This window comes from Aulostomus chinensis, chromosome 1 (genome assembly GCF_037954235.1).
Source record: "Aulostomus chinensis isolate RoL2024-O1b breed Wild chromosome 1, RoL_Achi_v1.0, whole genome shotgun sequence".
Lineage (NCBI taxonomy): Eukaryota > Metazoa > Chordata > Actinopteri > Syngnathiformes > Aulostomidae > Aulostomus > Aulostomus chinensis.
The window spans coordinates 49,773,250-49,785,556 of NC_141320.1; the positions used below are offsets into that span (position 1 = coordinate 49,773,250).

The window sequence follows — 12,307 nt, forward strand, 5'->3', positions numbered from 1 at the left end:
GTTGTCTCCTCACCAGGCACCACAGTATCCAGTAGGTTCAGTTAAAACAGTCATCAGTGATTAATGTTCATGTTCAATGATGAGGTTTTGATTTATTCTTCCAGAATCATCTGAACAAACCCTCCTCAACACTGTGAAGCCTTCATCTGACAGGAGGAGTTTTTTTTCCCAGTGATTCCACTGACAGTGAAAAGCTTCGTTCATCAGACTGGTCTGATAGGATCAACTACTGGTTGCTCTGGAGTGGAAACAGCAACCTGTCAGGAAACATTAGCCAGATCAAAGCCAAGATTAAAGCAAGAGACTCCAGATCAAAGTCAGAATTGATGATGATGTCATCAGGGGGCTTTGATAGTGTCTTTATTTGTACCCAGAATTCTGTCTTTGATCTCAGGAGGACATGAGAGAAACACAACTGAGGAAAGTAGAGGAGAACATTCAGTTTCATTAGAAACACTTGAACTGTTCAACAGTAGAATTTGTTTGAAACAGTTTACAACACTGAGTGACAGGATTGAGGAGGGGAGAGTTTTGTATTTTCAGTTTAATTCTAACTTAAAACTGGGCATGAACATTTTTAGTCGTTCATATTCTAACATACAGAGGAAGTCATGACATTCCCTTTTTTTTTAACCTGTCCTGTTCAGGAAATGGAAATGGAAATTTAGCTGCTATGTTGAATCAGAAAAACCTTTTGAAGTCTACTTTTGCTTCAGTCAGAAAGTGGACTGTTGTTAACTCTCACAATGGTTGGTGATTGTGGAGGAAGACAAAATCCTTATGAACCTCTTTTTAACAGACACACATTTCTAAAGACACTGGTTCATTTTATTTTTCTTCTTCTAGCAGAGGATCGTTTTGATCCATCGACCTCTGGGTTCTGGGCCCAGCACGCTTCCTCTGCGCCACTCTGCTCTACCATTGACTGAACAGTCCTTGTTGTAGAAGAGCATTATCTGTCTTTGTCTCTGCCCTGCTCTCCTGCTCTCTTTCCCCCCAATCGGTCAAAGCAGAAGGCCGTCCCCACTGATCCTGGATCTGCTCGACGTTCCTGCCTGTTAAAAGGAAGGTTTTCATCACCACTGTTGCAGGATGTGCTGCTGGTGGAGAATTGTTGGTGTAGATTCATTGAAGGAGTTTGGTGCTGGACCTGCTCTACTAGTAAAGTGTCATGAGATAACTTTTGTTGTGACTTGACACACACACACACACACACACACACACATTCATTTCTTCCTGCCATGAACACAGACTGTGTGTTTAATGTTAACAAAAATTCTACTTTGTCAGTGAATTAATTCATTTCATATTACAGTCTCCAACTTTCAGTGTCTGTCAGGATGGCCGAGCGGTCTAAGGCGCTGCGTTCAGGCCACAGTCTTTCCTGGAGGTGTGGGTTCAAATCCCACTTCTGACAAAGGACATTTTCTCCACATTCCTATGTATCCACAATGGTACATTCCAAACCCAGTTGAAGCTGCTCTCCACTGATGGGAGTGAGTGGTTGAACTGGCAGCAGAGGAGGCAAAAGAGCTTCCCTGTGACGGTCCAACATCGCCTGGTTTCCTCCAACATGGAGCAGCCACCAAACTCTAACTTCAATGTTGGATCAAAGTCTGCTGAAGAAATGTGTTTTCTTTCAAGTCACATTTTGTCCATTAACTTCATCATCAGAGTCTCCATCTCATCACATGACTAAAGTCTGGGTTCTGTGTTGGTGGTAAACATCCTTCCACTCACCCAGGCTCCTCACTGGTCTGCACACAGAAATGCATATTTTACTGGTTTAACCAGTTCCTCAAGTAGTTTAGGAAAAAAGACACTTTGTTAGCTCCTGTAAAGGTCCCACTTTGGGTCGTAACACTTTTTTCCTGACTGCTTGACGTCTCAGTCAGAACAGCTGAGATGAGAACTGAATGTCTGGATTTCTTCCTGACATCATCAGGGTCTGAGGAGTTCATTGAAAAAAGGATTCACTCAGATGGGAGTTAGAACTTGGAGACCAAAGAAGGAACCCTCTAAATTCAGGACCCTGAGATCAAAGTGAACACTCTGATCTCAGAGGTCTGGGATATTTCACATCCTGATGGCCCTCCAAAATAAGAGCACTGTCTCACTGTCTAAAAATCATCATTTGTTTGTGAAAAAATCAGGGTATGTTTGTCAGACTTTGTCAGACCTTTCCCCAAATCATCATTTGTTTGTGGAAATTAGATCCAGAAAACCACTGCAGTCCCTCATACATGATTAGTGCCATAGTTTGTCTCACACCTTTCATCTTTGATGGTTCCATGGTGGAATGGTGAGCACTCTGGACTCTGAATCCAGTGATCCCAGTTCAAACCTCAGTGGGGCCTCCAGCAGGTCTCTGACAGGTGTTGATAGAGGAGTTGTGGCTGCTGACTACAGTGGAAGACACCATCAACAATGATGTTTAGCTCTCAGCTCCTTCAGTCACATGACTGGGTCATCCTGTCATGTCAGTGATGTCACTTGGCAGGACTGCCATTGCATTCTTAATTCTATAACATCTGAGATTAAAATCTATGGAATTACAACCAACAAGCAGCCAAACACCTGATCAGATGCTCCTTCATCAGGCTGAGAAGAATCAATCTAAACTGGGATGTAGAAAATTAACTGAGAGGAGAAACCTCCTGATTGGATGACATGGACCCACCTGATCCATGTCAGCCTTGTTGGAGCAGAAAGAGGTGGATCAGAGGAATCAGTGGATCAAGACTCAGGTGGCAGATGAAGAGTCTCTGTATTCACAATGGAGTCAGAGAAATCTTCCAATGTGAGAGAACGTGACAGACCATTTTATACTGAAGACAGGCTGTGTGTGTGTGCGTGTGTGTGCATGTGTGCGTGTGTGTGTGTGACTGAATAATAACCAGACTAACTTTTGTCATTGACCAAGTCTGGTTGACTCACTAAATTCATAACTCAAGTGATTATTTAATCAATAAACAGAACATGTGTCTAAAGTCATGATCAAATTAATGGAAAATCTGAGCAACGAGGGTTTGAAAATGTTCCAATGAGCCAAACCAATGTTGACAGTTAAAAGAAGCCAATGTGGGAGGATTCTTTCTGTCTCAGCAGTAAAGACCAATCCCACAGCTCACGTGAAGCATCAGGTCCTCTGTGAGAGGTGGGAATCCAACCAGGGACCTTTGGATCCACACCAATCTTCCCTGACCTCATAGAAACTGGAACCTTTTAACAAATAAATTAAAATTCAACTCAGCAGCAACTCTAGAACAGTTGCTAACTTGCTAATTCCTGTTAGCTCCAGATCAGACAATGCAGGCTCACCTTCACGCTTGGTTGTACGACCGCCACCAGTTGAAGCTTCTCTGGTTCAACAAACTCTGGGGACTCAAGACACAAGTCAGCACCGGTGCAGGTCCAGATCCAGATGTTAGCTGATGGGGACAATGGCTTAAGGGAGCTCCAGGTAGCTGGTTTGAACTGGTCCCTCATCTCTGTGAGTAGAAACCATCTGAGGTGGAGGGTGATGATCTGCTTTGACCTCCTGATCTCCCAGTAAAGCCAGTATAGATGTTGAGCTTGGAGGAGTTGATGGCCTCCTTCATCTTCTTGTTGGAGGTGTTTGCTAAACTCAGCACCACCACAGATCAGAGGAAAGTCCACTTGTCAGCTGGACACTGGAGTTTCTAGTGACCTGCAGGATCTTAGTTGTGGTGGCAGCAGGCCTGTTCCAAGAGCTTTGCTCACATTCCTGATCAGGCTTCATAATGGTTCTGGACCACTGAGTGGTAGAAGCTGATCCTGGGGTGGACTGTCTTTAGGGGGCTGAGGTGTCTGGTGGTCTTGGTGGACCCTCTGCATCTCAAGCTGAGACCACAGAGTCCTGTGTTCTTGAGTCATTGTGTATAGTCTCTGTTGTTGGAGAGCTCAGTGTGGTCCCTGATGGTCTAGTGGCTAGGATTCGGCGCTCTCACCGCCGCGACCCAGGTTCGATTCCTGGTCAGGGAATGAGTTATTTAGAGGTTGAGGGAGAGGTGATCAGGTGGTCCACATGATGGTGGAGGTGATGAACTGTGAATCCATCATGGTTCCACTCTCACCCCCATTGTAGTGTTCTTGGTTCACTCTGCCATGGCCCCATGTTGAAGGGTGACTGTCTCATTCAGGTTCAACCCTTTGTTAGACACTATTAAGTCACTGACTCCTGCAAGGACAAACTGTAATCCTCCTTAGTAGCTTTGGTTCCTCCTCAGCACAGAAAGTCCATTCACTGATGTAGGAACTGGAAAACTTAAGAGCTTCGGTCCTCGGTTCCTTCCTCCATTGAGCAGAACAAACACAGAACAGAGAGCAGTTCCTCCTACAGTTCTCAGAAAGTCTGAGGGCACCAAAGAAAGGAGGGAAATGCAATCAATGTTGAATTCATTTACATTTCTTATATTTGATCAAAGATAGAACTTAATAAGCTGCCATCAACCTTGATGACCAACTCCTTCACTGTGTGGTTCAGAGTCCCTGGTTTGATTTGTGTCAGGACTTCAGAAGCTCCAATCCTCTCTAAGGTCCAGTGAGAGTGGAAGAGATTATAAATGAGAGAAGCAGGGCCCTCAGTCAGAACTGAACCAGCTCAGTTGGGAGAGCCTTAGACTGAAGATCTAAAGGTCCCTGGTCCGATCCCAGGTTTCAGCAGAGGAGCAGCATTGACTTTACTTTCCAGTGGAGGAACTGCAGACATGAAGGAAACTAACATCTTGTCCTGTGCATTCTTGTGACATTCAGGACATTTTTGGAGCCTCTTGTTGGATTTTGCCACAGAGAATCAGAGCCAATCAAAAGCATGGTGGACTTTAACATGGAGGACTGAACAAGTCAAGAAAGCATCAGTTTGACCTTCACAGGTGTTTCTGTTCCTGTCTCAATGCTGTAGAAAGAGCCTGAGGAGCTCAGACGGTAGAGCATCAGACTTTTAATGTGAGGGTCCAGGGTTCAAGTCCCTGTTCAGGTGCTGTGTAATATAAAATTAATAAATAAATAAAATTGACTTGACTTGACTTTGAAGTTAGAATTAATTTAAAGTAGAAAACTCTTCCCTCTTCAATCCTGTCACTCAGCGTTGTAAACTGTTTCAAACAAATTCTACTGTTCAACAGTTAAAGTGTTTCAAATGAAGCTGAATGTTCTCCTCTACTTTCCTCAATTGGGTTTCTTTCATGTCCTCCTGAGATCAAAGACAGAATTCTAGCTACTGTCAAAGCCCTGATGACATCATCAGGAATTCTGACTTTGATCTGGAGACTCTTGCTTTAATCTGAATTTGATCTGACTAATGTTTTAGTTTAGGTTGCATGACACCGACCACCTCATTTCTCCTGATGGACTGGTGACCTGTCCAGGGTGAACCCTGCCTCTTGAACAATGTCACCTGGGATCGCCCCCCCCCCCCCCCGTGACCCTTAAAGGATAGAACAGAAAGTGGATGGAGGGATGGACTCAACACTGAAATCAGCTGATCTGATCCACATTCTAATGTTTCCTGTCCCTCTTTAGGAGTCAGTGAGAATAGTAGTGTATATAATAATGTATATCCAACCTTGTAGTATCTTTCCAAGGCTTTTAGTATTTCTTCTTGTTTCTACTTGTAGTTTTAGTGTCTGGATCTTTTCTTTTGATATCCTGCTGTCTGCTCTTTGCTTTTGGAGCTTCCTTCAACAACTACCAGGCCTCCTGGGTACTGTAGGAAACATGGTCAAGTTCTTCTGACTTCTCCAGGAACGTCCTGCTCACATTGGTCTGTCTTCATTTTGACTCCTCCCACTGCCACAATGACCAGCCTTTATACTCTTGGTGACTGGGGCCCTGGTTGCTGCAGGCCTCAACACCAGCCTGTGGTTGTGAGCAGGGCAGAACAGAACTGACAGTATCTCCCATGCAGGACCTGGGTCAGCACCTGCTGCCAGCTGGGGCACCGCTTTAACCTGGACCCCTAGAAGATCTTCTCCAGGAACTCGCCTTTTTCAATCAAAACAGCATGAAACCTCAAGTAAAGAATTAAAATTATTTAATTCACAATGAAGCCTCTGTCATAAAACAAAGGAACAACTGACTACCTCCCCATTGACTTCACCTTGATAACCAGGAGGTAACCTGGTAGTCAGAGCAGCGATGCTCAGGTCTGTGGACTCACAGGAGGATTCTTCTTTTGGTCACAGGTTTGAAGTGGAAGAGAGAGGAGAGGCAGTTAGAGACCTGCCACACCTCTCCAGTGACCTGGGACATGATGGCAGTGGTGGGATTTGAACCCACGCCTCTTCAGAAACTGGAACCTTAATCGAGCACCTTAGACCGCTCGGACACACTACCTCACTGCGTTGTTCTGTGAGTTGGTCTGCTAAAGGCATGTTGAAGAGGAAGTAACAATGATATCAAACTTATTCTGAAGGGGGACTCCTTTCCTCCACGGTCACAGGAAGTGACAACAGCGCTGCTAGAAGCAGGAAAGAAATGGTAAAAGGACTCAGTTTGTACAGAGCCTTTCTACCTCAGCAGCCCTCAAGGAGCTGAACAATGTCCTCTCATTCACACACTCACACACTGATGCTGAAGGCTGCCATGCAAGGAGCCAACCTACTCATCAGAAGTATTTAGGGGTTCAGTTTCTTACTCAAGGACACTTTGACATGGTCACTGGAGAAAGTGAGGATCAAACCAGCCACCTTTTGGTTGCCAGACGGCCACGCCACTCCTGAGTCATGTGACCTGGATAAGATGGTGAACTACAGCTGATCGCCATGCTAGCAAACCCCTTTTGTTTGGTTTGGTTGTTGTTTAGTGACTGTGGATGAATACACAGGAGAAGTTGAGCATAAATTTGTGTTCCCTGTTCACTTGAATATCTGCAGGAGTGTGAGGTGGAAATAATACTTGGAGGAGAATGAGAGTTCAGTCTCAGCGCTATGACCTGTGCTGACACTAAAACATGTCAGCCCACAGAACAAAGATGGCAGTCCTCTGGGAAAGCAGGTACACCACACATACATGAAGAAACCCTACAGGAAACAAATATGTTGCCAGAGACTTTTACTCTGTTTTTGTTGTTTACCCAAGTACAGGATTGGAGGGAGACTGATGGTCGCTGTTTGGGTTTTTGGAAAACAAGGAGGCTGTGGGTTCAAGCTGGATTCTCAGAGACGATTTCCCCAACCTCTACATTGGCATCTACACTGTCATCCAGTCGCGTGACTGAAGTCATCCAGTCGCGTGACTGAAGTCATCCAGTCGCGTGACTGAAGTCATCCAGTCGCGTGACTGAAGTCATCCAGTCGCGTGACTGAAGTCATCCAGTCGCGTGACTGAAGTCATCCAGTCGCGTGACTGAAGTCATCCATTCATGTCAGTGATGTCACTTGGCAGGACTGTCATTGCCGTCTCATTCCTGAAAAGAATCCAGACTCCACCTGTGGCTCCATGATAACTGATGGACCTCTGGTTGGAGGCTGGACGATGATGTTTGGACTGGAAGGAAAACTCCTTGTCCAAATTCCATTGTGTTCAAGTTTAAAGTCCCACAATAAGAAGTAGCTGAATCTGACAGGTGGAGGTTTGGAACTACAAGATGGTGATGTTTTCTTGACTTGATGCTCTGACTGTCAGGGTGGATGACAGCTTCTTCTGCTGCTGCATCTGAGTGGCTAGGATTGGAGGTTTTACCCTCCAAGGTTGTTTGGTTCCAGGTGAAATTTTAGAATTCCAGTCCCCAACCTTGGCTGTTCTGAAACTCTTCTCCTGAATCACTCCTGAGCTGCAGCAAGAACAAATACCAGTGCCAACCAGATCAACTTCATGGCTGCTAACAGCCTCAGACACTTGATTTCCATCAGTCTGGTCCTGGCTCGGGCGCAGTACCTTTCTGTGTGAGTCTCCATGTTCTCCCTGTTCCTGTGTGGGTTCTCTCCGGGTACTCCAGCTTTCTCCCACCGTCCGAAGACATGCAATTTGGGGACGAGGCTGATTGATTCTCTAAATTGGCCGTAGGTGTGACTGTGAGTGTGAATGGTTGTTCGTCTCTGTATGTTGGCCCTGCGATGGACTGGTGACCTGTCCAGGTTGAACCCCACCTCTCGCCCGTAGATGCTGGGATAGGCTCCAGCCCCCCCGTGACCCTTACTAGTAAGGAGTAAGTGGAAGACGACCACAACGATCACACAATGAAAGCTGCCTCAGCTGGTTTAAGAGAGAGAACAAGCTAAGAGATCTGAAACCAGTAAAATATGCTTTTCTGTGTGCAAACTAGTGAGGGGCATGGAAGGATATTTTACCACCAATACAGAACCCAGACTTTAGTCATGTGATGAGATGGAGACTCTGATTATGAAGTTAATGGACAAAATGTGACTTGAAAGAAAACACATTAAAAAATACTAACTAAACTAAATAAATAAATAAAGAAGCAGCACAAATAACGTTTTCCTCTGCACAAATTTACTGGTATTAGACTGCATTTTTGGTTAATGAGTAGATGAAAGAGTGTCACATATATTTTATATACATGTGAGACATGAACGTGGCTTTGGACAAAAGCTCAGTGAAACTGTAGGATTGTAGAATTATTTAAACGTTCCAAGTGGACTGTTTCAGGTTTCTTGAAGATGCTTCAGCTCTCATCCAAGAGGCGTCTTCAGTTTTCTTCACTGATGGGAGGATTTATGGCTCAAAGGGGGCGGGACCTTCTCCAGAGGTGATTGACACATGTGAGCTCTGGGTGTCAGAGTTGTTTTGGTCAGGTTGTGAAAGAGAAATTGAGTCAGCTGGTGTCTGTGTCAGTTAAAAGCCTCACAGTAATTCCATAATCTAGGAGCAGAAACTAGAGACACTTGCGACGAGGATGGGATTCGAACCCACGCGTGCAGAGCACAATGGATCAGCAGTCCATCGCCTTAACCACTCGGCCACCTCGTCTGCTAACAGCAACCCTGACCTTTCAAACAGCTGAACTCTTTGGAGCCCATTTGTCAGAAATGGACCCAGCAGGAGCCACTGAACACAACTCTGACATCATCAGGCTTCTTCCCAGCAGCTTGGTGCTCCAGAAGGAAGAATCCAGACCATCGCTACATCATCAGAGTGAACACCAGCTGATGTTGACCAGTTTAACAAGCCTTTGACTTCTAAATGACATCCAAGCTCAGATTCTCTTGTCCTGGTAGAACAAGTCAGTGTTGAAGAAGATGAGAGCACCAGTCTCTTTCATCCAATGCTGGAACAGCGTTAGACTGAAGGTCTGAAGGTCCCTGGTCTGGTCCAGGTTTCAACAGGGGACCAGCATCAGCCAGCAGTTAAATGTGGACAGCAGTGGAGGTGAAGCCCACATCAAGGAAACAAGCCTCCTATCACTGTCCTGAGCTGAGTTTCTTTAAAAAAAAAGTGAGACAACCTCAAGATTTTCTGTTTCCTGTGTTGGATTTTGGCTCAGAGAATCAGAGCCAATCAGAAGCTTGTTGGTCTTGGATGCTGGTCATCAGGAGCAATGAGGGGCTCAGTGTCTTGCTCAAGGACACTTCAACATGGTCACCAGCTGAAGTGAGAACTGAACCAGCAACTCTGCTAGACGGCCACTCTTCCTCCAGGCCGTGCCCCCCTAACCTGAATCATCATGATGTCATTATTTGTTGCTTTAATTCACCAAATGTGTGACGTGGTGAGTTTGTCAGGAGTTTAAAGACCAAAGTTGTGAGCACACAGAGAAGTAAACCTGTCAAAGCTGCTTCACTTGATGAGTGAAACTGAGGAACTGATAGAAGAGCAACAAAGAAAATGGAGTCAGAAGGTCGTCTTCTTCACTGCTCAGTCACAACACTGACACACACACACACACACACACACACACACAAATAGTTTGTCTTTGAGAGAGGACAAAAAATGTTTGACTGTGCTGACATGAACTTTCATTGTCTAATTTCAGTCTCCTACAAAAGTGTGTGAATGTGGTCGTTGTGGCCGAGTGGTGAAGGCGATGGACTAGAAATCCATTGGGGTCTCCCTGCTCAGGTTGGAGTCCTGCCAACAACGTTAAACTGTTGACAATTTAAAATTGACTCATTTTTCCTCCACACTGTCCTTCATCACAGCATTTAACATCAGGACTGCTCCCAGATCAGCTCCATGACCTCATCCCTGCACCAGAGTACCGCCCAAGTTCATCAAAAACGGCCAAGCATAAATATATAATATGTATATAATGTGAACACACCTGTACAGGTGCGTTAACGTGCTTAATAATAGAGAATGAGTGAAAGGTTTGTTCAGAGTGGAGTGCAGTACCACAGTCAGGCCAGCAGGTGGGGCTTTCGTTGGTGCTGTCGACCTAATTGCGGTGTCTGTGCTCTGCCAGCAGAGGTCGTGCTTCCCCACCAATCTTCTAGGGTGTCTGAGTGGTGCCGCCATGTTCAGGTCGTAGCAGGAGGACGTAGGTTGGTACTTGGCAGTTCGGACGTAGCGAAAGTCACGTTATGAATGGAGGGCTGAGTTGGAGCAGAGGGGGCAGGATCCTGGGGGTGGACTGTCTTTAGGGGGCTGAGGTGTCTGGTGGTCTTGGTGGACCCTCTGCATCTCAAGCTGAGACCACAGAGTCCTGTGTTCTTGAGTCATTGTCTATAGTCTCTGTTGTTGGAGAGCTCAGTGTGGTCCCTGATGGTCTAGTGGCTAGGATTCGGCGCTCTCACTGCCGCGGCCTGGGTTCGATTCCCGGTCAGGGAATGAGTTATTTAGTGGTTGAGGGAGAGGTGATCAGGTGGTCCACATGATGGTGGAGGTGATGAACTGTGAGTCCATCATGGCTCCACTCTCACCCCCATTGTAGTGTTCTTGGTTCACTCTGCCATGGCCCCATGTTGAAGGGTGACTGTCTCATTCAGGTTCAACCCTTTGTTAGACTCTATTAAGTCACTGACTCCCAAACTCTGTAATCCTCCTTAGTAGCTTTGGTTATTGATGATCTGCAATGGTTCGTGGGGGTGGAGCCTATCCCAGCAGCCCTCAGGTGAGGGGCGGGGTTTATCCTGGACAGGTCACCAGTCCATGGCAGGGCCATCACATAGAGACAGATTGATTATAAAAATGTTCATCCCCAGTTTGAAGTTAGAGACAGGATTTAAGTGTGGAAGGTTTTTGTATCTTCAATTTAATTCTAAGTGTTGTAAACTGTTTCTAACAAATTCTACTGTTGAACAGTCAAAATGTTTTCTAACCAAGCTGAATGCTCTCATATACTTTTTAAAGTTGAGTTTCTCTCACGTCCTCCTGAGATCAAAGACAGAATTCTAGGTACAAATAAATACACTATCAAAGCCCTGATGACATCATCAATTCTGACTTTGATCTGGAGGCTCTTGCTTTCTTGCTTCAAATAAAAGACGTTGTTCCAGGGAAAAGTCTGCACATAAACACACACACACACACACACAGCCTGTCTTCAGTATAAAATGGTCTGTCACGTTCTCTCACGTTGGAAGATTTCTCTGACTCCACTGTGAATACAGAGACTCTTCATCTGCCACCTGAGTCTTGATCCACTGATTCCTCTGATCCACCTCTTTCTGCTCCAACAAGGCTGACATGGATCAGGTGGGTCCATGTCATCCAATCAGGAGGTTTCTCCTCTCAGTTAATTTTCTTCATCCCAGTTTAGATTGATTCTTCTCAGCCTCATGAAGGAGCATCTGATCAGGTGTTTGGCTGCTTGTTGGTTGTAATTCCATAGATTTTAATCTCAGATGTTATAGAATTAATAAGAACATCTTAAAGACCTTTGTCCAACACTTGAAACTCACCTGTCTGTCCAGGCCCAACTGGCCTTTGGTAGTGAGGTGGTGGATGCATGTGTTTGAAATGAGGCTGGTGTTGCTGTGAGGAGCCACTAGAGGGAGACACCTGTCGTTCCTCCCAGCTGACAATGAGGCTTCACAGCTGCATTTGAAGCTGTCCTTTATTGGTCCCAACTGTCTTGAGCTCAGGGGCCAAACTCACCAACAACACTTCCTCCTGGTCATGTGGTCTGTTTGTCAGGAGATTCCCAATCCAAAGTTGTTGACACACAAGAGAAGAAAACACGCCAAAGTTTGTTCATTTTTATGAATCAAACTGAAAATGAACAGAAGAGTGACAGTGAAAATGGATTCAAAAATAATGAATAATCATGAATAATGAATAAATACTCAGAATTTACTGGCATTTAACGGCATTTTGTGGTTAATCAGTAGATGAAAGAGGAACATATATATTCTATACATGTGATGTACGTACGTGGCTGTGGACA

General features: G+C 45.3%; 2 non-coding genes across 2 annotated transcripts; one reads left to right on the top strand and one right to left on the bottom strand.

Annotated features, from left to right (window-relative positions):
- The first annotated feature begins 3,933 nt into the window (after positions 1 to 3,933).
- Positions 3,934 to 4,005, top strand: trnae-cuc (transfer RNA glutamic acid (anticodon CUC)). Its single transcript has one exon. It is a non-coding gene; the product is annotated as a tRNA-Glu (tRNA).
- Positions 4,006 to 8,870: 4,865 nt separating this feature from the next.
- trnas-gcu (transfer RNA serine (anticodon GCU)) lies at positions 8,871 to 8,952 on the bottom strand. The gene has a single exon. It is a non-coding gene; the product is annotated as a tRNA-Ser (tRNA).
- Between the last annotated feature and the right edge of the window lie 3,355 nt (positions 8,953 to 12,307).